This window comes from Lynx canadensis, chromosome F1 (assembly GCF_007474595.2).
Source record: "Lynx canadensis isolate LIC74 chromosome F1, mLynCan4.pri.v2, whole genome shotgun sequence".
Taxonomy (NCBI): Eukaryota; Metazoa; Chordata; class Mammalia; order Carnivora; family Felidae; genus Lynx; species Lynx canadensis.
This window is the reverse complement of record NC_044319.2, coordinates 25736849-25763918: the sequence shown is the minus strand read 5'-3', so window position 1 is coordinate 25763918 and position 27070 is coordinate 25736849. Positions and strand designations below refer to the sequence as shown.

Genomic DNA, 27070 nt, shown 5'->3' with positions numbered 1-27070 from the left:
ATACCCAAAGGGAGTAGAGAGAGCTGGAAAACACTGCAGTGGAGAAGAAAGAGCCAAGGCTTTGAAGCTAAGCAGCCTAAATTTGAACCCCGACTTTAGTGATTATTATCACTGTGACCTTGTCCAAGTTATATAAATGTCAGGATCCTTAGTTTCTTCACCTATAAAATGGGGGTGATACTTAGTACAAAGTATTGAATGGGACAGACTTCACAAAAAGGTATGAATAGGTGCTTAATACGTGCTTCCTCACCTCTTACCTCCTGCTGCTCATCTCACCCTTGAGAGCCACCCTTGAGTGGGCAAGATTACACCTCATCTTGGCTTCCTCCAACTCCTGGCGACTTAGATACATTATCTACATTGACCAGCATTTTCTCGGGACCATCAGTAGATGGGATTCTATTATGTCATCAAGTTATGGCATCCTGGATACTGCATGCTCCAATCACCAGGTATGAGCTGACATGCTTTTGTAACTCTCAGCTACTCATCTGGTTCTTTGAAAAAACATTACATTTCTAGATCGTTAGAGGTAGTGGAAGTTCAATGTGGTTCATGGTCTTCTGTCATCCCCAAATCCCCAGAATGGCTATGTGTCTCAGTTAAAGACAACCCTCTCACCCCTACTCCCACCCCAACAGACCATGATACAGCTAAGCAGCTGCTGGTGGTCAGCACTGGTGAGATTTCCCTCTTTCTCTATTGTGATTCACCAGCCATGGGTACTGTCCTTTCTGGTCTCTCTCCCTGGCACATAAGTCGTTCCTCATTTGTACTTTTTTCCATGAAGTTCATGCCCTTAAACACTTCAGGCAACCTGGATATATTTAGCTTTTCTCAGGGGCCTTTGCTGACTTTGTTCCATGACTGTTGAAGATTTGGTTGTCCTCCAGAAAGAGTTTCAGGCTGACTCCCCTCACTTGGAAGTCTCATCTGGTTCTAGTGACAGCTGTGGCACTTGCATAACGGGTCATTTGAGTCACCTCAAACTATGATATTTACTTTGAGTATCAACCAGTTTGTGCTCTTGGAAGTTGACATTCTTCATTCCAGCTTCTGACCCCTTGGAACTCCTTCCCTATCTTTTCCTTGCCCTGAGCAACCTGTGGCTACCACTGTAAGCTCTCACGGTCATTTCCCATTAGGGCTAAGAAGGAAATGAGTGACTGGCAACTAATGAAGGCTTCTCAATCCTCTTCTCCAGGAGTAGGGCCACAGGTCCCAATACCGGAATCCAGCAGAGTGAGGTGCACTCAGTTAGGTGCATTTAGTGTTTACTAATTTGAATTGTTCTAATTAAGAAGAGTGGCTAGAGTCAGACTGCCTTGGCCAGTAACTAAATGAAAGAGAAATGCACACGAAGGTCATTATGTGTTTAGACGTGCTCATTTCCAAGGATCCAAAATAAGGCTCTTGGATCATGCTAAGCCTTTTATCATTTTAATGATTACTGTCTTCTCCTTAATATAGATTGTAGATAAATTAACCTATCGGCAAGCATGTGTGGATCACCAACTTTGTGCAAGTAGCCATGGGCATTTCAGAAGAGAATGACAAAGGGGAGATAAGTGATTTTGGGAATGAGAACTATCTTAGGTAATGTGGGCAAAGCATGAAAAGAATCCAGCATGGTGTCTGCCCTCCTGGAGTTCACAGATTCCACGAGCATACAAAACTGACCCGTATAACATAAAGAGACAAGAACCGGGATAAAATTGTGAGGAAACGCAAGGGAACATTCTGGGGAAGCTGTACAGAGGAGGTAGGTTGTGTTGGAGCTTGAAGAATGGTAAGGATTTGAAGGGATACAGAGCAAATGGAAGGATTTACCAGGATAAAAGAACAGTGTGAACACAGGGAACATAGACCAGAGGAGAGAACTGGCATCAGGTGCATGCATGTGTATGTTGAAGGCTGTCTGTAAAGAGGTAGCCTGGCTCCAGTGAAAATATGTACGAGGCCAGGAAGAAAGAAAAACTAATCTGAGGATAGTCATCCCTTGAGGGCTAAGCTATGACCCAATCAACCAAGCAGCTGCAGACTCTCCCTACTCCCCAATAATTGCACAAGCAGGCACCAGTGGGGAAGCGGAAATTTTGCCCTCGTTCCTTATAGAAACCACTAGATATTTTATGTCCTCTTTCCAGTCCCATATTCACCCCCACCCCAGTTTATCTGTTCTTACTTCATGGAAAACCAGGTTTAAAAGTGTCTGTAGAACCAAAGTAATCTACTCCAGGTCTGTGAGACCATTCACACGTCCGCCCCATCGTGAAGGTTTCTAGCAGTGTCTGGGGTGGCAGATACTAATGTGAGGACTCTACCACTGGGACCACCAAAAGCTGTGGCTTCAAGAGACTGTGAGATGAACAAACAGCTGTGCCCTGGATAGAGAAGAAGTCCACACGCTTGTGATTGGCCATTGTCCTCAGTAGAACCAATGGCCCAGGTGTTACTGCTGCCATCCTCGTTGATCCACAGAGAAGAATGTCAGGTCTATTTTAAGAATTTGTTTGACTGGTCACATGGAGAAATTGCTACTCAAAACCAGCTATTTACCAGGAAAGGAAAGCTGCCTGCAAAACAAAAGGGTAGTATACTATCCCCAGTAACTCTTTAAACCAAAGCAAACATCCAGGCAGGCCGTGTTTGCTCTGCATAGTACTTGCTTTCTGCCCTCAGTCACCTGATTCCTAAGGTTCCTGGTTGATTTCCTCCTCAGAATTAAGCTGAGGAAGGGCAGTGGGAATGTCAAAGTTCAGGATCTCTAAAGGGTAACAGGGTTAGGGGCACACAGCAGTTCTCTTGTTAAATGATGAGACTTTGGTTGGTGTTTTTTGTTTTCTGTTTTTTGTTTTTTGTTATTTGGGTTTTTTTTTTTTTGTTTTTTTCAGGAAAGTCAAGGAGCTGGGCAAGGCAAAACCTAAAAGAATCTGGAAGTCTAAGACCCTTCAACAAAAAAGTGTTCCCTCCACTTATAGCTGAGGAGTCTGTATAGTTGAGGACCGGAAGGACATCAAATATGGTCTATAGAGACACTGCTCAAACTAGAGGTTCAAACTGTTAAGGCAATACCAAAAGCATTAAAATGAACATTGGAGAGACCAAATTGCTGATCACGGTGCCTAGACAGTGTCTGGGACTTACTACAAGCTGTCACAACAGTGTGATCCCAGCTTCTCCACGGACATCCCCCAAGCCTTCTTTACCTCTGAGCTTCAAAGGTATGTATGCTACCACACTGAGTCATATCAAGTTAGGAAATCTTTATGTGACCTATCCTATGGAATTTACAATCTGGCTTAGGGCCCTATGTGACACATACATCCAGCAGAGAAAATAATACAAGGTAACATATAAATACTAAAGAATAAGTGGCATGAATAAGTGCAGGGGTGTGGGGGGCAGAGCAGTGTGGCTTAGAGCACACAACAAAAAAGACAATGCTTATAATAGAAACTGAAGTCCTAGCTTGCCTTCCAGCACTTTCCATAATCTGGCCTCAACCTGCCCCTCAGCTTTACCTCCCAGGACCCCTCTACTACAATCCAACTAGACTGGACCCTAAGCTCATCTTGCTCCCTGGCTGGTTTTTTACCACTTAGCACAAGTCTCCCTTCCCTCTCTGCTACACCAAAGGCTAACCATGCTTGAGGTCTGGCTCACGTTTCTCCTGTTCCCTGACACCTTTCCAACCACCCACCAATCCCCGCCAGCCCTCAGTGACCTCACCCTGCTCTATGTCCACCAGCACTTCGTGTGCAGCACTCACCGACTGAACGTTCATTCATTCATCAGTCTCCGACAGTCTGAAGATGGCTCTAGGCTTATTTTCTCAGACTATATACCTAACCTTTGACCTGTTTGCATATCATCTCAACTATGTTCTTCTCTCTTTTACAGCTTGCATCTTGGACATCTTGCATTACCTAGCACAGAACCTAACACACGGTAGGTGATCAACAAATGTGAAATAAATGACAGCATAGAAAACTTTTTTTTTAAGTGTATTTATTTATTTGAGAGAGACAGAGACAGCACGAGTGGGGGAGGGGCAGAGAGAGAGGGAGAGAGAGAAGATCCCAAGTGAGCTCCATGCTGCCAGCGCAGAGCCTGACGCAGGGCTCGAACTCAAGAAACCACGAGATCATGACCTGAGCCAAAACTTAGAGTCATATGCCTAACCCACCGAGCCACCCAAGCACCCCTAGAAAACCTGTTGATGCACAATTTGGTTTCCTAACTTACTCCATTTCAGTGGGTAAGAGAAGGGGCTGCATTTCATGAGGGTCTGTCACGTGTAATTGTTTGGTACTTTCTAAACACACATCATTTAAACTTTGCACAGTCTGAGAGCTAAGAATATTATCTTCAATTTACATATCATGAAAATAAGGATCAGAGATGTTAGATAATTTGTTCAAGGTCAGTCAACAATAATGAGATAGGATTGAGATGCAAACTCTGGTGTGCGTAACTTGGAAAAACATGCTCTTTCCACCATGCTAGACTGCCTCCCACCTGACCGTCCATGGGAAGGTTGCTGACTTTCTTCCTGTGGGTCTCTCAGGTGCCCTTCCCATGACTTTCACTATGTTGGTCTGTGTGTGCCCCTCCCTTCAAGCCCCCTGCTGAAGAGGTGCTTTTCCTGGAAAGCACTGTGTGCTCCCAGATTTCTACATAATTCCCTTACAATTCCCTTAGCCTAGAAAATATTCATCCGTCTTTTCTACCTGAGAATTCTTGCTTATCCTTGTAGGGCCCACCTAAACTGAATACCCCTTCCATGAAATTTTTGGTAACCCTACCCTATAATAAAATTGCCCTCACTTCCGAGTCCCCACAACCCACCACCTCTTCCACAATTTAGAACGCACTTTATCTGTTTCAAATTCCAGCCGGTTGTTTATCTTCCGCCTCTTCTCCTAGGCTGCAAGCAACCTGAAGGCAGAGGATGCATCCTCTTCGTCTCTGTAATTCGGGGCTTGCACAACAGCAGCATGGTCTCCCAAGAGGCTGACAGTAAAGGCAGGTGACGACACCAAGAGCACTGATGCAGTAGCAGCACCAATATCTTCGGTGATTCCGCCCAGGTAATGAGCCATTGGAGACCAATCAAAGGCAGGAAAAAGGAAGCTCCAAACAGATTTCCCATGTTTGTCCCCAACATTCAACCCAGGGGTTTCACCTTGAGACAATACAAGTCTCCAGTTTTAAGTGATTCAAAAATTACTCTACCTCTCTTCTTAATCTGGTCTGAGGTCCGACTTGTTTCCAAGATAGTTATGCCACAGGGAGAGGCTGTCATTACAGTTTCCTTGGGGATTAAAGTGCTAAGGAGAGGTGGCTGGGTGGCTCAGTTGGTTAAGCGTCCGACTCTTGGTTTCTGCTCAGGTTCATGATATCACGGTTTCGTGAGCTGGAGCCCAATGTCAGTCTCTGCGCTGACAGTGCAGAGCCTGCTTGGGATTCTCTCTCTCCTCTCTCTCTCTCTCTCTGCCCCTCCCCTGCTACTGTGCACTCCCAATCTCTCTCTCTCTCTCTCTCATTCTTGCTCTCACTCTTGCTCTCAAAATAAATAAATAAACTTAAAAAAGAAAGAACCTGTTGAGGCCCTACTAACTAAACTCACTGAGGCCCTAATTACCTTTCCTTCTCTACCTCACATCACCCCCCAGGCAATATATGAATGCTCTTTATGAAATATTGGATACTAAATTCTATTTTCTTTTGAATCGGTGGTTCCCTTGTCTTTTGGTTGGTCAAGCAAGATAGTTGGCTTCTCGGGCAATCCGGCCCTGCTCTTATTCCTTCCTTTACTCATTTTTCTTTCATTCCTTTCCTACTCCCAGGGGTGTCAGTCCCTGTAGAGTCCAGCTGCTGACCCTCAAAATCTGAGAATTTTGGCTGTCAGAGCCATGCCTTGGGAACTCTCCCTTGCAGCTTGTGTTGGGATTCTTTGAGGTGGGCTTATAGCTGCTGTCAGCTGTCCTTCCCACCTACACCCCATTCTCCTGTCCTGTGCTAGCCCCCAAGAACCCAAAATATTACCAACAACTGTGCCCATGTTGGGGGGCACATAGGCTATGCCTTTTGGACTGTGCTGGCCACCGTCTCCACAGAAAGGTACATCTCTTCTAGAATATGTGCCAGATTAAGGACAACCCAGGGAATGAGGAAAATAAACCATGATGAAGGAGAATAATGTCAGCACTCCCAGGAAAACAGATAAAAGTCTCTTGTCCAATCCGGTTTTATTTTTGGCAGAGTTCATGTTGAATTATTTTGGTTGAGCATCAAAATATACACCCACATAGTTTTGAGCCATGGTCCCAGCTGTCAGGTAAGTGGTTCACACTCTATCACAGAGGCAGTTCTCTGGTCAAAGAGTGGGAGCTTCAAAAGGGCAAATGAGCAGCTTTAAACAATTCCCCTGTGCCCACAATGGCCTGTACCCCCAGCCTTCCACCCCACCTTAAGCCCACAGATCCCATATGGAGAGCCTCATAGTGAGGGGTGTTTAATCCACCTGCCTTCCTGATAAACTTTCAGAGGGGAGAAGTGTGTGGGGTGTGTGTGTGTGTGTAGGGTTGAGTGGGGATGTTAATGTCATCATACTAATTTAAAACTAATCCCTGGATAAGAACACTGTCTTAGTCCTGGAAGGCAAATACCTATTTATTAAATGTTGATCATTGCCCTGGATGAATTTTTATCAGGGATATACTCAAAAAAGAATGGCAAGGGAGGGAAGAAATCAGGCTATCAAACTGTAGATACCATGTACTTTAGGCAGAGATAGAGACAAAAATAGGCATTGAACAAAGAGAAGGAAATACATCAAAATGCCAGGAGAAGTTTCTTCCAGGTTGTGGAATTATGGGTGATCTTAACTTCTTTTTTTTTTTTCTGTATGTTTCTGTGCTGACAAAGATTGGCGGGCGGGGGGGGGTGGGGGAGTGGTATTGTTGTTGTTTTGTTTTTAGGGTTTTTTTTTTTTTACCATGAGCAAATGTGACTCTAGTAACGTTGCATGAGAGGGATAATTTTTTTAATTTGTTTTTTGAATGTAGATCACCTTGCCCGACTCAGTCTCATCAAGAAGCCCAGGTGAAAGTTGAGTGACCTGAGCACAAAGGCCTCCAGGTCTTCCTCCCCCATGACTCAGCCCTCCTTCCTGTTACTCAGCACTGTGTCCACCAGGGTGATTATCCTTATCTGAGGACAGACAGTGAGTTGAAAGCCACCCAGGAGAGGCAGCTCGGACAAGAGACTCTATGAGAACCAAGCTCAAGTGGGAGGCCTAGAGGCTACCAATGGCTGCGCAGCTGAACCCCAAACCCCAACTCACCCTGATCTCGACCTCACTCCAAAAAGATTCATTAGCAAAATGAGAAAAGGAGGAGGTCAGGAGACGGAGGGGAATGAGGCCAAGAAGCCAAGAAGGGGATTTCTAATAAAGAATTGAAACTGCTCTGTTCAAGAGCTGGCGCACTTCCAAGGACCTCTAAGGTTGGGAAGAGAAGAGCTTGGGAAAAAACCAGGAAGAGGAGGCAAGGTTCAAGTCAGCTCAAGGACATCCCACTGCCTCCTCCAGCCCCAACCTAGTCTACTCATTGTCAGATCTTTCACCTTCCCTTTTGTGTTTCTCTTATCTCCCTCTCCCTGCCTCCAGCCCCCACCCCTGTCCCCAACCTAATTCTCTTGAGGACTAACAATCTGAGCTGGTTGCTTCAGGACCTGCAGCCCCTGCAGGAGGGGGTGACAGTCACACTCCAGTTCTCATAGAGGAACTAGCTTGCAAGGTCAGGGAGGAAGTGGCGGGTGGAGCTAGTGGGTGCAGAGGAGGAAACCTTGGAGCAGACCTCTCAAAAGCGTGGAGAAGGCATCTGAGCTCAGGCAGCCCCATGCCCCCCACCCCCATCACACTGCTACAGTGGTCTGACCCTTGAGCAGCCCTCAGTATTGGGCCCAGAGTGGGTGAGTGTCCAGAAAGGAGAGACTATGGAAGTAGAGGGGAAGAAAGAATATGCACACAAGTGTGGTGGGCAATTCCTATAGGAAGAATTGCCCACATTTGCATTCATGCGGTAGGGCCCTTTCTGGAAGTGATAATAGGTTGATATTTGTTCTTTAAATGCTAACACCAAATAGATTGCTTGACAGTAGTCTCACATGCACACCCAAGGGGAGTGTGTGTGTGTGTGTGTGTGTGTGTGTGTGTTTTGGTGAGGAGAAGCAGTGGGAGGTAGTGGGAGGCAATGAGGGGAGTGTCCTTCTGGAGAGTGAGATTAACCCTGCATTCCTCCAAACTCCTGGGGGAAAGAATTGGATAACAAGTTCCAAAAAGTTATTAAGTCTTGGGGGATTCTAAGCCAATTTTCCCACAGCAGGATGTGAGTACATCTGTCCTTCAGTCTTCTTTGTCTCCAATTTTTCTTTTGGAAAATTGACCGCTTTGGGATAAAACTGTCTGCATTCTTGAAAAACATAACCCATCGCATACAATTTTCACAGCGATGATATTTTGCCATAGGAAGCAACATGGGGTAGTGATAAGAACAAGTACCTCAGAACCAAATAGCCTACAAAAGCCTGGCTCTCACAATTACAAGCTAGGTGACCAGTTTGATCACACGTAAAACAGATGCTCCTAGCTCCTCCCTCACAGGGTTGTTGTAAGAAATAAATGAGGGGCACCTGGGTGGCTCAGTCGATTGAGCATCCAACTCTTGGTTTAGGCTCAGGTCATGAGCTCACGGTTCATGAATTTGAGCCTCGCATTGGGCTCTGTGCTGGCAGTGCGGAGCCTGCTCGGGATTCTATCTCTGCCCTTCCCCTGCTCATGCGCTCTCACTGTCTCTCTCAAAATAAATAGATAAACTTGAAAGAAAGAAAGTAATAAGAAGAAAGAAAGAAAGAAAGAAAGAAAGAAAGAAAGAAAGAGGAAAGAAAGAAAGAAAGAAAGAAAGAAAGAAAGAAAGAAAGAAAGAAAGAAAGAAGGAAGGAAGGAAGGAAGGAAGGAAGGAAGGAAGGAAGGAAGGAAGGAAGGAAGGAAGGTGGGCACCTGGGTGGCTCAGTCAGTTAAGCATCTGACTTCAGCTCAGGTCATGATCTCGCAGTCTGTGGGTTCAAGCCCCACATCAGGCTCTGTGCTGACAGCTCAGAGCCTGGAGCCTGCTTCAGATTCTGTGTCTCCCTCTCTCTCTGCCCCTCCCTGGCTTGTACTCTGTCTTTCTCTGTCTCTCAAAAATAAATAAACATTAAAAAAAATTTTTTTTAAAAACCAAGAAAGAAAGAAAGAAAGAAAGAAAGAAAGAAAGAACACATGTACTGAGCCCAGCACTCAGCAAACCCTCAGGAAGTTAGGCTGTCATGATCATATCATGAGGTCAGCACTCTCCACATGGCTTCACTCCCAGTAAAACTACTCAGGGTAGTGCAGTGATGGACCAGCACTAGAGCAGGGGTGGCAAACTATGGCTTGTGGACCATATCCTGCCTGACACCTACTTTTGTATGGCCAGAGAGCTAAGAATGTTGTTTTACATTTTTAAATGGTTGGGGGAAAATATCAAAAGAAGAATAATATTTTACAGCATGGGAAAAGTTTATGAAATTCACATTTCAGTGTCCATATGTTTTTCTGCCACACAGTCATGCTCATTCATTCATATATCTTCTATGGCTAATTCACGCGTATGACCGACAAGGTCTAAAATACTTAGTATCCACAGAAAAAGTTGGTCAACCATGCATTAGAGGATCTGCAGTCCAATTCCAGCCATGTTTCCCATCTCCCAAACAGAGATAATACCTTCCCCTTTTCACCAAAAACATGCCCACCAGCATACACATATACCATTTGGCTCACTCACTGCGATGTTAACACCAGCTGGCCTACACTTTGGAAAGTGTAAGACACGGATTGGATGTGAAGCATTGCTGTTATTTTCTGAGCCAGCACTTGGGGGTGGTGGAATTCCAGTCACCCCTACTGAAAAAAAGCTCAATGCGTTCTTTGTTCTCGCAGCCCTTGATCTTTCACTCTCCTTACAATTTCTCAGGGCCTGCTGTGTCCGTTTGTACTTGCTCAGCTGGGAAAAATATGAGTTGGGCTTTGTCTACACCTTTAATCAGTTTACTGAAAAGGGGTCAAAACAAAAGATGGAGGAAGCATTAAAACATGCTTACTATACGCCAAGCATTTTGGGGATTACAATCAGGAATAAGGAAAGCCCCCCCCCCCCCAGGAGAGGAAGACACAAATATTGAGGCAAAGAGTTACAAAACACTGCAGTAACTGCTGTAATAGAGGCAGGTGCAAAGCCCGGAGGGAGCAGAGAAGGTGATTTATTCTATCGGGGTACTGAAGACAAGCATCAGGAAAAGTCACAGGGAGGTGACAGCTTTAAAGAGTGGAGAAGAGTTTGTTAGGTGTGATGAGAGGGTGAAGCTATGGAGGTACAGGAGAGTAGCAAGGACCAAAGCAGGAGTAGCCACCAGTGGCATGTTCAAGTGCAGAGAGTATGCAGGGCATACCCTTGACGAATAAGCTGGAGTTAGACTGTGGATGGCCCTACGCACAACAGCCAGGGGGTGACACTTTATCCCAGAGGTGATGTGGAGCCTTCAACAACTTCATAGACTTCCAAGAAGGGAGTGAGCTCATCAGATGTGTGCTTTAAAAGTGATCATTGGTAACTATGAGGACAGATACACTGGCACAGAGAAATCCTCGGTTGAAAACAAGTCATGGGTGATGAGCAGGAAGAAAGATCTTGGATATAGGGTTATTAGGACCTCATGACACTGAGCTTTTAGGTTAGGGAGCTCAACTGCTTTTTGATGAACACCAGAAAGAAGCTGCTGGGTTTGCAAAAAGAGAGTGCTTGATGAGCTGAGCGGGAACAGTTTCAGTAGAATAGTAGGAACACACGCCAATTCTCCTGGTTTTGGGAATTAGTGGATCTGAAGACATAAGAGAAAGGAGCATAGAGTGAACGTTCAAGAAGTGACATTTCTATAACAACTCCTCCTCCTCCTCCTCCTCCTCCTCCTCCTTCTCCCTCTCAAAAAAATCAATAGTCTGTCCTGGGAAATAACCTCTGCTTTCCAATTCACTAACCCTGGGCACTATGTTTTGGAAATAGACCGACTTTTACAATGAACTTTTACAACTCTCCAAGGTGACATTTATCCTTTCACAGAATTTCAAGTGGCCTTATGGGGACCCATGTTTCAAGGGATTCTTGCTCTTGCCTACAAAATCATTTCTAGGTAAAATCAATAAAAAGTATCAAAAAGTCTTCCGGTGAGGGTAGGCCCTACAGAATGGAATACTCTGTCGATGTGTCTGGCATGAATCCATAGCAGAAGTCAGCCCTCTTCTCTGTCTCGCATATTGCATCGGACCAGGAAAGAAGGGAAATGAAGCTAGCTGTGCTCTTAAGCTTCACTTCTAACACCAAGTTCCCCTTTTCACTTTAGTCTGAGACCAAGAAAGAATAGAGAACTTAGGACTCTAAGGGACCAACTCCATGGAGACCTGACTTGTAGTTCCGGCGCCTCTTCCTTATCCGTGGATCAGACCAAAAAGAGACAGCTGTCCCTATTTCAGTTTGATTTACTTAAAATATAAATGCAATCAATGTACTTGCTTAAAGATGTTTGCTTAAAATATCCAATGGCCTCATCTTGCCCTAGGATAAAGTCCAGTATCCTTAATAGGGCAAATACTGTCCTCCACATCTAAGAGCTTCTACATCTCTCCTCAACTTATCTTGGCCAACCCATAGGATTGTTTCTTCCTTCCAAAGCAATATATAGGTCTCACTTCTCGTAGCTTCAGAATGTTAACCCCCTGTCCAAATGGCCTCCATTGTTCCACTCTATCTGGCAACCTTAAACACATCAGGTGCTCCAAGGAACTCTTTGAAATCCCCTAGGCTAGGTTAGACCCCTTAGATCAGACTATATATTGTCTTCCTAGCACTCCTATGCCTATACTTGCTTAAGGTCAGTCTCTCCAACTAGAATATTAAACACTCAGAGAGCAGGTCCAACTTTTCACTGCTGTGACCTTAGCACTGAGCACAAAAACATGAATGGCATGTTCTTTGGTTCGTTCATTCATTCACTCATGTATTCACTCAACATGTTATAAGTAGCAGATCACATAATACATGGAAAAACTCTTTGAAAAGCATAACACAAGATCCATATATATGGAACATTTTCTGCAGAAAAATGTAAAGTCAATATAAATACAATCAACACTCCTGAAAAAAAAAAAGTCAAAATATTTTACATAGGTTAAGGATAGCTTTTATAATCAAATGACAACACTATTATTATATATACCTCAAACAAGTCTTTATCTTATTGCTTTTATAATAATGGGATAATATTATTATTAACTATACATGATCTCAGACAATTCTTTATATCTTAGGATGGGAAGGGATCTAGGAGGTTCTGTAACCCTACTCTTGATATTTTCTGGGAATAGATCAAATTTAAATATCCCAGCCCTCATAAATTACTGACATTTGATAGAAACGCTAATATTTCTTGCAGGCAATATCAAAATAATTCAGGTCAGTGAGCATTACAATGACTAAGTAAGCTGCATTCTTCAAACACACAAATGTAAACAAAATAATACTCTTTCAACTTCTGTTATCAATGAATGATAAAAATTACAACTCAAATACATTATTAACTAACGTTTTTTCCTTAACTCTTTTTCCTTAACTACTTTTATTGAAGTAAAGTGTCCAAACCTTTGAATGATGCTAGATCAATTTTTACAAATATATATAACCATAAAGCTGCTACCCAGATCAAGCAGACTATGTTATCTGCATTCTAGAAGCTTCCCTCTGCCCCTTTCTAGTCAACCCCCACCCCCACCAAAGACAACCAGTATCCTGACTTTTTCACCATATGCTAGGTTTTTCTGTTCTTGAACTTGGTATAAATACAATCATACAATATGTTCTCTTTTATGCCTGGCTAGCTGTGCTCTATATTATGTGGGTAAGATTCACATTGGGGCGCCTGGGTGGCGCAGTCGGTTAAGCGTCCGACTTCAGCCAGGTCACGATCTCGCGGTCCGTGAGTTCGAGCCCCGCGTCAGGCTCTGGGCTGATGGCTCAGAGCCTGGAGCCTGTTTCCGATTCTGTGTCTCCCTCTCTCTCTGCCCCTCCCCCGTTCATGCTCTGTCTCTCTCTGTCCCAAAAATAAATAAACGTTGAAAAAAAAACTTTTTTTTAAAAAGATTCACATATGCTTTTGCATGTAATAATAGTTTGGTCTTTGTCATTACTGTATAGTATTCCATTGAATATAAATGCTGAATGCATGTATCCATTCTACTATTGAAAGACATGTGTATTGTTTCCAATTTTGAGCTATGATGGCTAAAAGTGCTGTGAGCAGGTTTATGTTTTGGCGGACATGTCTGTACCTTTCTGTTGTGTATTAGCTTAGGTATGAAATTGTTAAGTCACAGGGCAAGCATTTATTTTTTATTTTATATTTTTTATTTTAGAGAGAGAGAGAAAGCAAGGGAGAGGGGAAGCAGGAGAGAGAGAGAGGGGGAGAGAGAGAGAGAGAGAGAGAGAAAGAATCTTAAGCAGGCTCCATGCTCAGCATAGAGACCAATGTGGGGCTGGATCTCATGACCCTAGGATCATGAGCTGAGCCAGAATCAAGAGTCTGACACTCAACTGACTGACCCACCCGGGTGCCCCGTGCCATTTGTTGACTTTAGCAGATATTGCCCAAAAGTCTTCCAATGTGATTGTGCTAATTTAGTGTGTCAATTTACCCAACCGCAAGCAGAGTATGAGAATTCCAGGTACCCTACATCCTCTCTAATATTTGGTATTGCATATTTTGTATTTATTTATTTTTAGCTATTCTAGTAGAGAGGTACCGCTTTATAGTTTTCATTTGTTTTTTTCCTGATGAGTAATGATATTGGGGATTTTTTTCATGCCTTATTAGCCATCTGGACATTCTCTTTTATAATGCATCTTTTAGGAGAAGCCCATAAAATACTGTCGTGACCTTGAAATAGGCAAAGACTTTTTAAAGAGAACACAAAAAAGACTATCCATAAAGGAAAGGTTGATACATTTACTTCCTGAAAATTTAAATATTCTGTTCATCAAAGGACACCATTAAAAAGAAGAAGAAGAAGAAGAAGAAGAAGAAGAAGAAGAAGAAGAAGAAGAAGAAGAAACAAGCTTCTGAATGAGAAAATATATTTGCAATCATAGAGAGAGTGTTAAAGAACTTTTGGAAACCACATGAAAAAAAAAAGCCAGACAACTCAATGCAAAAGGGGGCAAATTCTTGAATTTAACTTCTTTTATTATCGTAAGACATTACAGACATTAAAATGTTTCCAGGGCACCGGGGTAGCTCAGTCGACTAAGTGTCTCACTTCGGCTTAGGTCATGATCTCACAGTCTGTGAGTTCAAGCCCTAAGTCGGATTCTGTGCTGACTGCTTGGAGCCTGTTTCAGATTCTGTGTCTCCCTCTCTCTCTGCCCCTTGCCCACTTGCATTCTGTGTCTCTCTTTCTCTCAAAAATAAATAAACATTTTTTTCAAAGTTTTCAACTGCACTTTTTTCTTTTGTATAATTATAGTCTTTAATAAAGACAGTTCATTCAATGTGATTTCATTGTTTTATATCTTTGCGTGATCTTTTACACATAATAAAATCACAAATCAGGATTTAAACAATTCTTTTGTACTCTAGTTAATACTATATTGATTTGGAAAACATAGTCCAGCTCCTCACTCACCCTGAGCCTTTATCAGATGAATGAACTCCCTACTCTCAGGACTTCCAAATGCTCAACAAAAACAGGAGTGATTGCCCCCTCTGACTTATAGGATCAGGTGGACACTCCTGTTCAGATAAAGCTCTCCAAGCCCCCAGGCCCTTAGGGAAAATATACAACTTCATCTTTCTTAATCTCCCCCCCAGACTGTCTCAGAAAGTTGGAGTTTCCCCCCAAGCTACATACAAATTTCTCTTCTCCCCCTACAACCACCACCAGGACCACATTCTTTGAAAATCTTCAAAGCTACCCCAGGAGTGGACAGAAGAGGCAGTAAAAGCAAGAAGGGATCTCTGCAAGAGCAAGGGAGGTGGGCCAGTGGCAAAGACTAGGGTAGGTGCCAAAGCTCTCTTAAATATAGAAACAACATCTCCCTGCAGTCCCTTGGGGGCTGGACCACAGCCCAGGATTGAGAAATCTCTAGAAGTAAATGCAAATATCTTTTTTCTCCCCTTTCTTCTCATCATATTCAAATTTTAAAAAGAAAACAAAATGGATTGAGAACCTGAAATGGCAAAGGCAACAATGAAAAACAGGGAGGGGCACCTGGGTGGCTCAGTCAGCACAGAGCCTGCTTTGGATCGTCTGTCCTCCTCTCTCTCTCTCTGCCCCTCCCCTGCTTGTGCTTTCTCTCATTCAAAAAGAAATAAACATTAAAAAAAAAAAAAAAGACAAGAGAAACAGGGAGAAATATAGACTCAAATATCTGCTAAATGCCCACAAAATGCCAGGCTATTCAATACTGAATATTGAATAAATCACTGCCCTCAAGACATTAACTCTAGTATGCACAAGCATTAATACAGACAGAATAATAACAGTGACATTTATGTAAGTGCTTACACTCTGCATGTGTAACATTTTAACACATATTTTAACATGTGTTTTGATATATAATAATACATAAATAAAATAATATATTTTAATATATATCTACTATGTTATAATATATTCTTAGTATTTTTAATATCTTTAATCTTCACAGCACATTAAAAGGTAGAGATTATTTTCACCCCTTTTATAGATGAGCAAATTGAGGTGTCAAGAGGTGTCAAGAGATTAAGTAACTTTCCTAAGGTCAAGAAGTTAGGAAGAAGCCAGGCTAGGAGTTGACCCTAATGCAATTAGAAGGGAGTAATAACAAGTGCACAGATAGCAGTGAATATAAAGGATGCTGGGAGAACAAAAGCAGGGCCTTTAGCCCAGCCTAGAGAGGTCACGCAAGGCTTCCTAGAGAAGGTGGTATGTGCCCTATCCTGAAGGGTGGGAAGATTTTCAAATGTGGTCGTAGTGGTGGTGGTATGGGGAGAAGAGGAGTTTGTACGTAGCATGGGGGGTGGGGCGGGAATCCAACTTTCTGAGACTGTCCCAGACAGATGAGCGCAGGGATTTCAGGCAGGAACGTCAGGACCTGGAAAGACACAGAGATGTGGGAGAATAGACCATGTCGTGTGGGAGCCTAGTTACAGATAGGAGACAGAGCCAAAGTGGGTGGGCAGGACCCTCTCCAGGAAGCATTCTGTGTGTCAGCAAAGGAGTGTGAAGAATTGGGCTTGGGGTGCCTGGGTGGCTCAGTGGGTTGAGTGTCAGACTCTTGATTTCAGCTCAGGTCATGACCCCAGGGTTGTGAGATCAAGCCCCACGTTGGGCTCCATGCTGAGTGTGGAGCCTGCTTAGGATTTTCTCTCTCTCTCCCTCTGGTGCTCTGTCCCCCACTTGTGCTCTCTCTCTCTCTCTGTCTCTCTCTAAAATAAAGGAAAGAAAGAAAGTTCAAAGAAAGAAAGAAAAGGAAAGGAAAGAAAAGGAAAGGAAAGAAAAGAAAAGAAAAGGAAAGAAAAAAAGAGGAAAGAATTGGGCTTTATCCCTAAGGCAATGAAGATCTGCAAGAGGATTTTATTAAGTAGGGAAGGGAGGGAGGTCAAATTTGGATGGTGTTAAAAGATGATTTGCAGAGAGGAGAGTGGCAAGGAAACAGATTAGGAGGGTATGAGAAGCCAAGGGAAAGAATCATTACGGAAATAAAAATCCCTTGACTTAACCTCAGGACTGTACACACCCAGAGGTAGCAGCTTCCTCTAATAGGCAAGACGGAGCCCACAATCAGCCGTGGCTAAGGCAGCTTCGTCCTGGTTCCTGACCCTGCAAACAAGTGCAGAGGCCATCCCCCCTCCCCATGCAACCCGCCACATCCAGGCTTCCCCACCCTGTGCCACATTAAGAGTTCCATAAGGTAAGGATATTTTACCATCATGCACATGCAGCAGGCTGTATGGCAAAGGATGTAGGCTGTGGAGTCTAAGGATCCTGGAGGTGAGTTTCAGCTAAACCATACCAGATACGCGGCCTCTCAGGTTACTTGCTGTAGCATGTGAATAATAACACACGGCGGATTAAGCACTAGTGGGCTCATAGGTAAAGTGCACTTTATTAATTGTAGCTATTCTTGCCCTTATTATCACACAGAGCCCTTACTATGTGGCTCCCACCCACCATTCTAGGCTCACTTCCTGCCAAATCCCCCCTTGCCCTGCACTTTACACCTCTTCAATATCATGCTGCCTATGTTTTCTCAGATGGGCTGTTTGGTTTCACATACTCATGCCTTTTACGTGCTATTCTCAATGCCTAAAATATCATAAATGTCTTGCCTGTCATGGGAATGCCATTCCCATTTGTCTTTCAGAAGGGATGCTACCTAAACCTAGCAAATATGGCGATCACGGCATTTTTATAGAGCAGAAGGCTGTTTATATGCTTCCTATAATTATCTCTGTAAATATATGTTTTGGTATATAATATATATAACATAAAATCATATATTCTAATATATAATATATTCAATATATGCTGTAATACATTTTTAATATCTTTACTCTTCACAGCACATTTGTAAGGTAGATATTATTAAATAAGTAGTTCCTTTGTCTACCAAGCAAAACCTGAAATAAGCTAAACTCAAACTTTTAGACACAGAGAACATAGATACAGATGTAGTAAAGCTTTCTACGTTCACTTTAGGTTTTTGACACTCAGTTGGGTAAACAAATTTAGTTGTAAATTTAAGCAAGTTTATTTGTAAATTTGCTAGTCAGTGCACATAACTGACCTGAAAACTTCAAAGGAAGGATAAGTTTTGAAGCTACTTGGAAGGCCATGTCAGTTATCTCTGTATCAGGGAAGCCTTTCCTCGGAGTCTGTCTCCCACTCAGTCCATCTACTGTGCGTTCTCTACACCTTGCATCTTGTATGCACTTCCATGCTTGCACTTATCCCTCTGATGATGTCCTACAGTGTATTTCTCTGATTGTTTACTTGTCTCTAAGTGCCCAGTCCCTTGTGTACGCCCCAGCACACAGCCCAGGGCATAGGGCATAGGATCTAGTAAGGAATCAATATGCCTCCACTGAATGAATGCTATGACAGACAGCATAAATCTAAAAAGCCCATAGGTTCTTGGTAATGCCAGTCCCCAAGACAGGGGTAATAGAAGAACCGGTTTAGGGGTTGAGTTTGTCCAGTGGAGTTCTAGCAGGCAGATGTAATAGCCAAAGGTCAAATGAGAGATAAGAGCCTGATACAGTTTTGAGAACACAGTCCATGTCTATATGGTAGCTGAAGCTATGATCTTGGTTATTGATGGTTATTCACAATCACCAGATTTGTGAATAGGGTGAGAAAAGGAGAAAGCCAAGGATTCGAGAGGAATATCCATTTTAAAGGCCAGCCAGAGGAGATGAAGATTAAAAGATAAGCAGCTGGAAATGCAGGAGGAGAACCAAGAAATTGGGTATCCCAAAGAGCCAAAGGAAGACAGAATTTCAGGAGATGTGTATAGTCCACAGATGCAAGTGGGTATGGTTTTGAGAAAATGGAGGTCACTGGGGGAATTCAGTGGAAGCGATTTCAACAAAAAATCAGAGGGATGGAGTGTTTGGGATTGCAGATTGTTACAGAGAAGGGATAAAAGGAGGAAGTGGGGGATCCACCCACCTGATCATTCAACCGAAGCACTTTCTTCTCTAATTAAAGATCTTAAGGCAATATCTGTAATTTCTCAGAGGACAGTCAGCAGCTCTAAGAGTTCACAGTGAGAGTAACCTCACTATGGTCTTTGTTTCTGGAAGATCAACTAATTTTCCAGTGTGATATCTGTCCACCTTGCTACAACTCAGAATAGACCTCAGTTGATATCGATGCAGAAAGGGTAACTGAGACTCAGGAGGCATCTTACTCAAAGCCAGTAATGGGTGGATGGCCAAATTTGGTGCCCAAATCCTAATTCCAGACCCTCTCACAGGATCCTGGGAAAAAAGGCAGTGCGCACACATCTTCCATATACTGGAAGGGATCCAAAAATGGGTAAGGGAGAGGCGCTAGGCCTGATGGATTTTTAAAAGCTTTAATGGTCTCTGGGTAGACAGGGGCTGAATTGAGAACATACGAATAATTGGTTACAGCCTCGTTTCTCTGAGATTTGAAATTTTCAAATATGTATGCCTTCTGCCTATGGTTACATTGTAAGATCCTTGGAGAGAATAAGCATCCCCAAAGTATTCAACATACAGTAAGAACTTATTAGACAATAGAATGTTTAGAGATAGGAATGTCCCTTAGAGATCATCTACCTCAGCTGTATCGAATTACCCTGCAATAGCTTTCTTGTTGACTCCTCGGGCTCCTCCACTTGATTATAAACTCTTCTGGGGCAGAGTCCCTGATTTACTCTTTTTTTTTTTTTTTTTTTTTTCCCACAACCCAGCTCTAAGCTTGACCATAAAAGGCATTCAATACATGCTTGATGAATAAATAGATGCACGCATAAAATCTGTGAGATGCGAAAGAGGCAGTGAGTAATCTGTCCCTCCAGATCTGGGATTAAATGTCACTTCCTCAAAGAGGACTTTCTTGCTCACTGGGCACACACTCTAATTGCTTCACGGAACTTCTCAGTTTACACTTGCTTTATTTACTTGTTTTTTATTCAAGTATAATTAACATACAGTGTTATATCAATTTCAGGTCTGCAATATGATGATTCAACAATTCTATACATTACTCAGTGCTCATCATGGTAAATACTCTTAATCCCCTTCACCTATTTCACCCATCCCCCCACCCAACTCCCCTCTGGGAACTGTCAGTTTCTTCTCTATATTTAAGAGTCTAGTGTTTTGTTTTTTTCTCTTTTTTTTCTTTGTTTCTTAAATTCCACATGAGTGAAATCATATGGTATTTGTCTGACTGACTTGTTTCACTGGATCCATGCATGTTGTTGCAAATAGCAAAATCTCATTCTTTGTTATGCCTAAGGGATATTCCATTGTGTATATATCACATTTTCTTAATCCATTCATCTATCCATGGGCACTTGGGTTGCTTCCATATCTTGGCTATGTAATAATGCTGCAAGAAACATAGGGGTATGTATATGTTTTCATTTCCTTTGGGTAAACACCATATAATCCAGTAATTCAACTACTGCTTTGTTTACTTTTCAATTGTTCTTCAACTAGAACATAAGTTTTCAAGAAGTTGGAGATCTTATATATCTTGTTCAGTGTTGTCCTCAATGCATAGTGCTAGCAAAGGCTTAACACATAGTAGGCCCCCAATATTTGTGGCATGAATGAATGAGTGAGCAGAGCCAGAAGAAAGTAAGGCTAAAGTAGAAGACTCAGATCTGTGAAGGAAGCAAGTTTTGGGCAACTCCACCTGGCCTGGGGGCTTTTTTATTCCCAGAACAAAGCAGCTTCTAGCCCAATTTCATTCCTTCCCACTATCCAAGGAATGGGATAGAGACTCAGTCTTCAAACCTTTGTTTACCTCTCAATATTTCACTAATTTTGTTGGATTGCAATTGTGACCCATACTCCCCAGGATTAATCAGATAAACCCAGTTGAGTTAGCACTGAGTTTTTACTCTTCTCTAACTTGAAGTTGTTGGGGTTTTTTTTAATGCTTATTTATTTATTTTGGGAGAGGGAGAGTGTGAGCATGGGGAAGGGGCAGAGAGAGGGGGAGAGAGAAATGCCACGCTTGCAGAGCCCAATGCGGGGCTTGATCCCACAAACCATGGGATCACACCTGAGCCAAAGTCAAGACTCAGATGCTGAACCGATTGAGTCACCCAGGCGCCCCCTTAACTTGAAGTTTTAACCCCCTCCTGTCTCCAGAAGTCGTTAAAAGGAGAGCTGGAAAAAAAAATCATTAGGGCTTTTCCAATCCGTACCCCACTTTGACTCTCCAAATGCTGCAATTCCTCCCACCATACGAGCAGAAAGATGTGAATCGCTGAAGAGAAGACTTCCTCACCAGTACTTCGGCTCACAGTTTATGGGAACGTCACATCCAGACTGAGCCAGACTGGGTTCCACAGACCTTTTGCCTTGTTTACTTGATTTACTGCTTGTTTCAAAGCAGTTCTGGGAGAATCATTTGTGTCACCGCCTATGCCTAAGGGAAGCTCTCTCGCTGCTGAGCTGCTGAAACTTGCTCGCTCCATCCTGCCACCCTCCCAGGTGACCTGCTCATTCTCTACTCGAAGTTTGCCTTCCTCAGTTTGTTGCTGAGTCTGGATGGCTCAGGGGCTTCTTCTGTTGATGCTGTTGATATTGAGTTTTGCTTTGTCTTTCTCCTAGTTTGGAATAAGTAGAACGAGGAAATGGAGAACAGTTGACAATCCCAGAAGCCATTCATCTTCGGTAAATGTCAAAAGGAAAGTGGAAGCAAACATCCGGTAAACGAATATTTGACGCACACCGAGGAGAGTAACGCTGATCCAGATTAGTACTAGCCAAAGGAAATGTAATATAGCCAGGCATGTAATTTAAAAATTTAAGTGGGGCGCCTGGGTGGCTCAGTCAGTTAAGTGTCTGACTTTGGCTCAGGTCATGATCTCGCAGCCCCTGAGTTCAAGCCCCTCATCAGGCTCTCTGGTGTCAGCACAGAGCCCACTTCGGATCCTCTGTCTCCTTCTCTCTCTCTCTGCCCCTCCCCCGCTTTCTCTCACTTTCTTTCTCTCTCTCTCTCTCTCTCAAAAATAAATATATAAACATTTAAAAAACAAATAAATAAAAATTTAAGTCACCACATTAAAAAACTAAAAACACAAAAATATTCATTTTAAAATATATTTTATTAACCTAACATATCCAAATATTATCATTTCAGCATGTAATCAGTTAAAATTTAGGAATGTGATTTTTCATACTAAATCTTCAAAATCTAGTGTATATATTATACCGAAAGCACATCTCCATTCAGACTAGCTGTGTTTCAAATTATCAACAGCCACATGTAGGTCTAGTGGTTACCATACTGGACAGCACAGATCTAGATAGAAATGTGGGAAAGTTAGAAAATAAGTAAGTAAAGAAATTAATAGAGACGATGACTAGATTATGATAAATGCTAGAAGTGAAATAATGGTGATAAACCAGCAACTGAGGAGTAGGGATAGGAAGTGTTGTTAGAGAAGGGTGTCATCTGGGGCCTCTCACAGGGAGAGCATTTGAGTGGGTACCTGAACCCTAAAAATGGACCAGCCAGGTAAAGAAGTGGGTACGGGCAATCCATGCAGAAAGAAGAGTAGGATCCAGAGGCCCCTCGGCATCCAGACACTTGGCTGGGAATGTTCTCCAGTGCGGCCATGAAACAATGACCGTGGAAAAGGGTGCTGTGGGAAGACTTAAGGAGTGGGCAGTAGCAAAGCACGTGGGGCTTGCAGGCCTTGGAAAAGAACTTGATGTAATTCCAGGAACAACGGAGAGCTGATGAAGGGATTCAGGCAGGAAAATGCTGCAATCCAGTTTGCAACTGTGAAAGATTTCTCCCTCTTCTGCCTGGAGCATGAATAAGAAAACAGCAAGAAAAGACGCACAAAAACTGCCGGGAGGAGGTTATCTGGTTGGCCAGGTGAGAGAAGGTAGAGGCTTGGCTGGGGGTCACGGTAAAGGTAACAGGTGTAAGTGACTTTAGGATACACTTTGAAGGTGGGACTGATGGACTTGCTCACAGACTGGTCATGAGGGGTGAGAAGGAGAAAACACATCAAGAATGTCACCTATAATTTTATCTTGAGCACACGTCTTGCTCCCCCCTTCTTCACCCTTAGCCCCAGCTTCTACAGCCCACATCCCAAGAATTTCTGGTCTCCCTGAGACTTTAGCCAGAAAACCAGCTTTCCCAGGCATTGGTCAGGAATTTGTCTCCAGAGTTTCAGGTCAGCAAGGAGGAGATGCGTCCCTCCTCTACCTCTGCTTCTGCTTCTGCACTCCTGAAATCTGTTCAAGAAATTTCGAGCTTCTATGCCAGGACCACATTCCTTAGTAGAATGTGCCTGTGGACCTGGGCCCAAGAAGTGCTGGGAAGGTGGCCCTATTCAAATCACTTACAGCACTGGGAAGGTGAATCAGTCTAAATTGGATTGTGAGTTTGTCCCATTGATGGGAGAAAGGGTAGAAATTTATTCTAAGGGTGAGTGTCAACCAATAATGCATTCCAGAGAAGGAGTCCGAAAAGCAAGCTTATGTGCACTGCACTGAAAAACAACTGTGATAACAAAAGGTACTGCTCTGTTTAAGATATAAATAAGATCATAAGGAATGAATTTCCTAACAGTACTTCCTTATTTACTCTAGGCAAATGTTGAGGCTTAGTACAGTTGATACAAAGACTAGACTGTATAAGAAAACTCACATAAGCATGTAAATCTTATCATGGCTTGAAAACTAAGGGAGGGTTTGAGTGTGCATGTGTGGGGTCAAAGTAGTGAGGGGGGTGACAGTGAGCTGGGGTAACAGGCAGAACATGCAAAAAGGGTGAATTGACGATGGCAAATGCCAGACCCCTACCTACCCTTTCTCCCTGCTGCCTGGGCCAAGGTAATGGGAGGCAATCACATAGCAACTACACAAAATCGAATAGCATTTTTGCTGCCCAGAAATGAGTATCCCCAACAGATGGCATTTCCCAGGAGAACTGATTATGAGGCCTAAGGGGGCCTGAGCTTAAATCCTGGAATTGACTGAGTCACATTAAGTGTGAAGAAAGAGTTGCCTGTTCAGTCTGGGTTTCAGTTTCTTCTAGAGCAAGACAGACCCACATCGGTTCCCCAGCCCAGGGCCTGATGTTGCTAATGTGTTTCACTCTGTGCCATGACCCATTCTCAGCAATGGGCATAAATCTTGGGGCTGGCTTTCCAGAAATGGTCGATAGTTCCCTGGGAAGAGAGCCTGACTTTCTCTCCATTTCAGGCCTGTTTCCTTTTCTGACACTTTCCCATGCCTTCACTAGGGGACTGATGTTGAATAAAGTGAATTTGCCCCCAAAAGCTAATTCATTTCTAAGGCTAGAATATCATGACCTGAAGCCCATCCCCAAGAGACTCTCAGGGGAAGGGCCTGTCACCTTCCCACCAGACCCAAGATATAAATGGATGGGAGGAAGAAATGGAATAAGAGATAAGGGTAGGAAGAAAAGTAATAGAAACGAGAAGCCATCAGCTGAGTTCAAATCAATCAGGCCCCTTTGGACAACCAACAGGACTTTATTTTATTTTTCAAAGTTTATTTATTTATTTTTTGAGAAAGAGGGTGTGTGTGTGTGTGTGTGTGTGTGTGAGAGAGAGAGAGAGAGAGCAGGGTAGGGCAGAGAGAGAAAGAGAGAGAGAATCCCAGGCAGGCTCCACACTGTCAATATAGAGCCTGATGCAGGGCTCAAACTCGTGAACTATGAGCCAACTCAAGAGTTGGACACTTAACCAACTGAGCCACCCAGGTGCTCCAACCAATAAGACTTTACATCCTGACCTAATAGCCTTAATTGTACATGATCATTAACTTTTCATTACTCATCCTCCAAGTGATATCCACAGCCTTCCGCAATAGCTTTTTCCCCCCCATTTACTTGTGTTTTGTTTTCACTTCAAAGTGTTAACAACCATGCCCTCATGTTTAATTGACAGTCTGTTTTTCTCCAAATCAGAACCAGCTTTTCAGTCGATGGTGTGACATTTTCTCTAGAATTAGTAATGACTGAAAATTCTAATCAACTGACCCCAGAGCATTCTGATAATATTGTGTGCACATGCATATGTAATCTGAGCAAGGCCGTTTGATCTAATCTAGTACCTGGAGAGCAGAGACCCAGAAATCAGATGTCCTAGATTCAAATTTCAACTTTGCCATTGAATTGTGAGACTTTCAACAGGTCACCCCTTATTTCTACTGCCCACCTCCTTAGGTGACTTTAGGACAACCCCAATTCAAAAATAGCAACAATTCTAGTTGCACAATGTTACATTGTTCTGTGAGTTTATTGAGGATTGAAAACGGGGCGTGGGGGGGGCGGTAATAAATCACTTGCATTTTTAAACAATAGATGTGCACATATAAAACTCCACTCTGCAATGAACAAAAACCTGATCTGAGATAAAATTCTGCACAATATCCTCCTTATGAGAATCCACAAATTTAAAAAATTCGCCAGCACTACTGGGGCTTTCAGATCATTTCTTCTTGCACGGGCAGCAGCGGTAATCCAGAGGGAGAGTCTGCAAGGGGGAAAGTACATTGCTGATCCTGGCCAAACAGACTTGCCTTTCATTTCTGGAATTATCCTGCCTGCCTGGAAGGCAGGGAGGAATCAAGGGTTAATCTAATCAAACTGGCTGCACAAATCGACCCTATTCAAGCAGGAGGAGGGTCAGAGGACTGAGGGACTTAACACACCCTTCAAATCACAACTGAGAAGTTAAGCTAAATCTGTTTCTAGAAGGGTTTCACTTTCTCAGGAGAAGAAAGGTCAAAAATAAAGTCCAAATAAAGTCCAGGGAGAAATGCAAAGTCTAGTTAGACCAGTAGTTCTTAAACTGTTTTCCTTTTTTTCTTTCAGTCTGCCATTAAGTGTTATTTCATGTGTTACTATTTGCTTATTGTTTTTTATTTGCCTCTCTCACTATAATATAAATGGAATGAAAGCAGGGATCATATTTATTTTATTTCCATTATATTCTCTGGGACTAGCTGAGTATCTCACATACAGTAAGCACTTGAAAAAATATTTGCTGACCGAATGAATCATGAATGAATTACTTAGCCTTCTTTTTTTTTTTTTTTTTTTTTTTTTTTTGTTCTTGACTTCTTTTTAAAAAGCAGGGTAGGTAAAAAAAAATTTGTTTTAATTTAAAAAAATTAAAAAGCAGGGTAGACATGCCTGTGTGGCTCAACTGGGTAAGCATCCAACTCTTGATTTCAGCCCCTGGTTTTGGCTCAGGTCATAATCTCACAGTTCGTGAGTTTGAGCCCCGCATCAGGCTCTGCACTGACAGCACAGAGCCTGCTTGGGATTCTCTCTCCCCATCTCTCAGCCCCTCCCCCCCAAAATAAATAAATAAACTTTAAAAAATTGGGGTAAAAGTAATAACTCCTCTCTCCATGAAATATATATACTTGTGTATTTTTTAATTGTATATTTATATTTATAAATATTTATAAATTTATATATTTATTTATAAACATTTATAAAATATTTATATTTAGGTTCTATATATTTATATATAACTTTTCTCTCCATTATATATATATGTATATATGTGTGTGTGCATATAGATGTAGATGAGATAGATATAGATATATAGATAAATTGAATCTTCCTATGCAAAGACTCCAGCTTCCAAAGGATTTTCCTGCTTCACCTGTGACACTTAGTAACCCTCAAAAGCACATAGAAAAACTCTAATGTCATGTATTCTCCAGTGGAGCTACTCTGAAAAGGACTAAGATTGGGACTAGGGTCTTCTGATTCCCAGGTTAAGAAGATCTGAAATTGGCCCTTGGAGATGCTTGAAGGATTTTGGGTCACCTTTGAACACATGTCCAGTAAAAGGAGATCCTGAATATAAGGGAACAGGAAAAAAAAAAAGTCCTAGATTTGTGAGTCAGAACACTTGCCCCTTAAAGCTGTGGTATAATCATAGCCAGGGGCTGGACCTCTCATGTGAATTAAGAGGATGGGCCTAGACCCCACCTCCCATAATATAATAACTTGTGAACCAGGTCAATAATGCAGTTGGCGGGACTTGAACACAACAGGATGTTGCTATGCAGTTCACATGTCTGGCTCATAGCAGTGCTCCCTTACTCTAAGAAGAAAAGAACAGTTTATGCTGTTCAGGAAAAACCCTGAACTACCTAAAGATCGTGAGAC

General features: G+C 42.7%; 1 long non-coding RNA gene across 1 annotated transcript; it reads right to left on the bottom strand.

Moving 5' to 3' along the window:
- Nucleotides 1-768: 768 nt before the first annotated feature.
- LOC115504956 lies at nt 769-14500 on the bottom strand. The gene is made up of 4 exons (XR_003965862.1): nt 14429-14500; nt 13056-13065; nt 12671-12678; nt 769-778 (listed from the first exon to the last, which is right to left on the bottom strand). It is a non-coding gene; the product is annotated as an uncharacterized LOC115504956 (long non-coding RNA).
- Between the last annotated feature and the right edge of the window lie 12570 nt (nt 14501-27070).